The following is a 6,000-nucleotide window of genomic DNA, read 5'->3' on the forward strand; positions in this document are numbered from 1 at the left end:
ACTAAAATATGAGCAGCACTTTGTGATGAACAGTGAGTGCAAATGTGAGCAACACTTTGTGATGAACAAGGAGTGCAAAAACGTAGTACTTTGTGATGAACAGGGAGTACCACTAGGATAATTAGTAACACTTTGTGACAAGCAGTGAGTGTCACTAGAATAGAAGCAACACTTTGTGATGAATAGTGAGTGTTACTAAGATAGAGTACCATATGCACTTATATAAAAAGTAGCATTTTGTGATGAACAATGAATGCCACTATGACTGACATGATTTATTTGGTTGACTGTAGGAGTATTTGCCTATGCTGGAGTCGCGAGAGAGATTTCTGTCGACTTAGAGGTTGTGACCAGAGTTGACATTTGAGGACAGAGCTTCCATTGAGGGTATGGGTTTGTGACATATTATGTATGTGCTTGAGTTTTGGGCGAACCTGGGGTTGCTAATTGTGCTTGCTGAGAGATGGCACTCAGAGACTTGCACTTTCCATTTACTGATGGGTGAGATGATAGTCACCTTGGAGGATGTATATAGGATTCTGCAGATACCAATCGATGGGGAGCTGATTCCTTATGATCAAGAGGGACATAGGGAGGCCTTAAGACAAGTGTTTCAGGATCCAAGCCTAGAGATGAGAGTTGGACACGTGGCATGGGACATGATGATAGTGACAGGACTGACACTACCAGCAGTGATAGGAAGAGTGATCAGTGGGTTCCTGTGTCCAGACAGGGTGACACGAGGGTTGGCTGTGGGCTGGGGGAGCACCTTGGAGATGCTGGTTACACAGCACACCAGATATGCCTGGGGACCATGTGTGTTGGCACACTTGTACTATGAGTTGCATCGGTTTGTGTATCATGGATCTGTAGGATTGGGCTACAGAGTTACATTGTTGCAGGTATGGGCCTATGAGCATCTGTCGGTTACCCGACCGATACACTTCAGGGGTAGGGGTCATGGATGTAGTTTTGTGCATTTATATGATATGATTACATCACAACCATAGATTGGCAGGTTGGAACATTGGCGTCGAGTCCTGGATGAGATCGACACTGTGATATGGAGGCCATACCTTGGGTGCGAGCAGTGGGAGGAGGATGCAGTGGATCTACCTTATACCTTCCAGAGTAGATATCTGATTGGGCAGATGCCCTATGTATTGGAGAGATAACTGGTTGATAGGGTATGCAGGTAGTTTGGCCATATTCAACAGATGCCATGGGGTTCCGGGATGTATGCTCAAACAGTCAGGGATCAGGCACACTTTGGGCCATTGTTGTCATATGATTAGGCCATGATGCAGCTAGTGGAGATGGTTACCTTGCTGTGGGATATGTGGCTAGAGATTGAGGATGCAAGCATGGATGCAGAGTATACTGCATATTGGGCTGAGCATCTATTCCCATGACTGATAGACCCAAGGGAGGCAAGAGATGGAGATGGTGGGGGGGATGGAGATGATGATGGAGATGGTGGAGGTAGAGGCCGACGAAGGAGGCGGGGTGCAGTTGGAGAGAGGAGAGTGGCTCCATGGAGAGAGGGTGGGGAGGAGAGATAGGCTTGGGTGGTGAGGGGTCGCAGTGAATTGCCATTATAAGTGCCAGCAGCATAGGGTCCTAGATAGGTGCAGGGACAGGGGCATAGGCAGGTACAGACAGAGGTACAAGGGGAGCCATAGGAAGAGCCACAGGTAGAGGCACAGGGGGCCGAGGAGGAGGAGGATGAGCTGCTTGAGCTGAGGGAGATCTGCTAGGGATAGGCAGATGAGATTCAGGTTCTGGAGAGGGAGACAACTAGGCTCAGGAGGCGACTGAGGGAGACAAAGCATGAGTGGGATCAGGCTATCCAGCACTATACTGAGGCTGAGACAACGCTGAGGGCTGGGAGGCAGGCGACAGAGGATACAGGGGCTGGATATGCCTATGTTCTACGGGAAGGGGAGGAGATAGGTTACTGGTGAGACCTATATTATGGGGCAGTGCCACCAGAGCAGCGGGCGAGGAGCTTTCGCAGACCATCGTGGACAACGACAACTACGGGAGGGAGCCAAAGGAGATAGGCATCCAACGGTGGGGTTATGGGTCCTCCACCACCACCAAATAGAGGGGACAAGAGAGATGATCATGAGGCGGGTCCTTCTACGGCTCAGACTCTGTCGAGGCTAGGCGGCTCTAAGGGAGGGAGTTCATCATAGCCTTAGAGGGCTCCCTATGTATCAGTGTTTTGTACCATTTTGTATTATGATGTAGACACCTCTGGGTGATTGTAGCCATATGATTTTGACATCATTGTATCATGACACTATATATATATGAGATGATTCATCTTTGTGATAGCTATATGCATGCGTACCTATGTGATGAGATGTTTCATGATGTATGTTTCTATGTGATGGTTATGATATGGATGCAAATATGTATATGAGAATGCAATATTTTTGTTCTTTTATGTTTTTTATATGTTATGCAAATGCAAATGTGAATGTATGAAATGCAGATGAATATGATAATGCAAATAACTATTTACATGATGAAAATGTAAGATGTGCTAACATGTGTTGTGTGCAGGATGTGATGCAATTGTGATATCTATATGTATGTATGAAATGCCTAATATGTGGTAATGCAGGTGCAACTACATGAAATACAAATATTTTTGGTGTGTCATTATACTCAGTCATGTGATAGCAGGCTACACGGACTCAAGAAGGATGATGAAAGTCAATCAAGAAAGGGGGATGGAAGGTAGAAGATATGAAAGTGAAAGAGATTTTTGTGTATTATCATCATTGAGATTTATTATGGCAAAATAGGTTATGACAATCTAGGAATATGTTCGACCCAGAAAGTCATTGTACCCGTTTGCATGGAGATAAGATAGTCACAAACAAGGAATGCCCTAGTTCACACTAGACTCATAATGTCCTCATGTCCTTGGACAAGTCATAGCATTACTAAGAGACAATCCATAGATAGCAAAGAAAAATAGGTGATGATACCCCATCCTCGCCTTTCTAGTCAAAGACATACTGGAGATAGAATCTCTAGTCAGAGACATCCTGGAAAAGCTAAAAGACATGTCACCAAAAGATAAAATCAAAATAAAAACAAGACTCGACACAAACATTCACTGTAGTCCTCAATTTTAGTGTCTCTTGTCACTTACATAAGTCTATTTGATTGTGGTCACAATGTTTACTTTTACAAAAAGGATAGATAGCATTGAACCATAATGTTGTCTGAGTCTATTGAAAGATTTGATTTGTTGGAGCCCATTGTTGTTGTTGTGTCTCATCTGAAATTGACTGAATCCATGAAACTAATACTTTATTGTGGAGAAGACAAAACTTTATTACAGATCTATGATGCAAATGTTGCTTTATTGCAGATTGTGCACGTATAAACTGAAGAAAACTGAAAGAAACTCTACTCCTCAGAATGTGCGATGCTCTCAGTTCCACACCCATCAATAGATGTAGGATTTTCCTTAGCCACAGATAGGAGTTGATTTATTATGGATGGAAAAGAGGTGAAAAGGAATGTTTATTATGAATGGCTAACCAATCTTGGGTAGATCAATAAGAAGTCATGATGGGAATGTGTATGTTTATTATGAATGAATAGGTTGTGAGTGTGTGCAAAGTGAAAGGATGAAATAGAATCCTGAAGGAGGGAGGAGCAATGTCTCTACGCATGGTGCTGGTGACCTGGTTTTCACCATGGTACTTGCCTAGGGCACCACCGAAGTGGTTTTCACTGTTGGACGAAATGTTTTTCTTGACTTTTTTTATTTTTTTATTTTTTTGTTGTCACAAGGCGCCTGTTTGCCAGGTTTTCACCAAGTAACGATTTTTTGTTTTATGATTTTTTTGTATTTTGAATTAGGATACTCCAAAGAGCTATGTGTAAAACCTGTGAAGGTGCATGCTATTGATAGGATCCTCTAAAGGTTCACCCTCTATGGTTGAGAGCTGATATGCACCAGATCCATATGCTGCTGTAATGATATAAGGACCAAGCTAGTTTGGTTCAAACTTGCCCTTCTTCTCTCTGTCTTGCTGATTTTTGGGGTTTTCTCTGAGAACCAAATCACCTACCTCAAATGTGCGAGGCTTGACTTTGTGATTGTGGCTATGACTCATTCATTGTTGATAAGCCTTGAGATGATTAAAAGCAATTTGTCTTCATTCATCCAATAGTTCAAGCTCTTGTAAGCGAGAGACCCTATAGTCTTCATCACTGATAATGTTTTGGAAAGAGACTCATAAAGAGGGTAGCTCAACCTCAATAGGCAAGATAGCTTCAGTGCTGTAGACAATTGAATAGGGTGTAGTTCGTGTAGGTGTGTAGACACTTGTGCGGTAGGTCCAAAGTGCGGGATTAAGTTGGATATGCCAATGACAGCCAGCGTCGTTGACTGTCTTTTTTAAGATTTTAAGGATTGTTTTATTAGACGCCTCAGCTTGACCATTACCTTGGGGGTAATATGATGTGGAGAAACGATGGGAAATATGGAAGTGGTCACGGAGTTCACGAACATCCTGATTTTTGAAGGGACGCCTGTTATCGGTGATAATGGAAACAGGAATACCGTATCGACAAATGATATAGTTGAGAATGAATGTAGAAATTTGTTTTCCAGTGACTTGCATGAGAGGCATGGCTTCGATCCATTTTGTGAAATACTCTATGGCAGTGATAATGAATTTATTACCGTTGGAGGATGGAGGGTGAATCTTGCCTATGAGATCGAGTCCCCATTGACAGAAGGGCCAAGGAGTCACAATTGGTTGAAGTTCTTATGCTCGTGCATGGATGAGGTCTCCATGAAGTTGACATTGCTTACATTTCCTGACAAACTGATATGAATATTTTTCCATATTGGGCCAGTAATATCCAGTCTTGATAAGTTTCTTGGCTAAGGTAGGACCACTAGAATGTGGACCACATATCCCTTCATGTACTTCACGTAACGCAATCTGAGCTTCGTCGCTTTCCAAACATCTAAGAAGAGTGCCATCTAGATCTCAACAGTATAGGACATCGGCTAAAATGATGTATCGAGAAGATTGGCGAATGAAAGTGTGACGTGGGTTATTGGATAGGTCAGGAGGAAAGGTATTATCACAAAGGTATGTGAAAATGGAACCATATAACTAGGACTCAGGACCAACGACACATATTATCTCAGTAGGAGTGATTTCATATGAAGGAACCAAAAGGTTATCCACCAAGAACTCATAGCAGGTCTCATTCGGAGGTAGATCGATTAGTGAAGCAATTGTAGCCATGGCATCTGCGGCTCGATTCTGCTCTCTTTGTATCTGCTCAAATTCTATCTTTGTGAAATGTTGTTTCAGGTCATCCACCATTCTTTTGTAAGGCATTAATTTCTCATCCTTTGTTTGGTAGTCATCAGTTGCTTGATGAATTACAAGTTGAGAGTCCCCCAAAACACGGAGTTCTTGGATCTTCCATTGAATTGCAATCCGTAATCCAGTTGTTAATGCCTCATATTCTGCTATATTATTAGTGCATGGAAATGATAATTGATATGATTTTGGTATATAATCCCCTTGAGGAGTTATGAAGAGGATGCCAGCTCTTGCCCCATGCTGTGTGTATGAGCCATCAAAGTATAGTTGCCATGGCTTTGTATGTGACACTGTTAAAATGGATTCATCTGGAAATTCTGAAATTAGAGAAACATCATCTATCATGGGGGCATCTGCTAACTAATCTGTGATAACTTGTCCTTTTATTGCTTTTCTGTCCACATACTCAATGTCGAATTCACTTAGGATCATTACCCATTTGGCTAGTTTCCCAATAAGTGTTGCTTTATTGAGAAGGTATTTCAATGGATCGATCCTTGCAACCAACTTAGTCTTATGAGTTAGCATGTAATGTCGCAATTTCTGTGAAGCGAAGACCATGGTGAGACATGCATGCTCAATTAGTGTGTAGTTTAGCTCATATCCCACCAATGTGAGATTG

The sequence above is a fragment of the Cryptomeria japonica genome, chromosome 10 (genome assembly GCF_030272615.1).
Source record: "Cryptomeria japonica chromosome 10, Sugi_1.0, whole genome shotgun sequence".
In the NCBI taxonomy this organism is placed as follows: domain Eukaryota; kingdom Viridiplantae; phylum Streptophyta; class Pinopsida; order Cupressales; family Cupressaceae; genus Cryptomeria; species Cryptomeria japonica.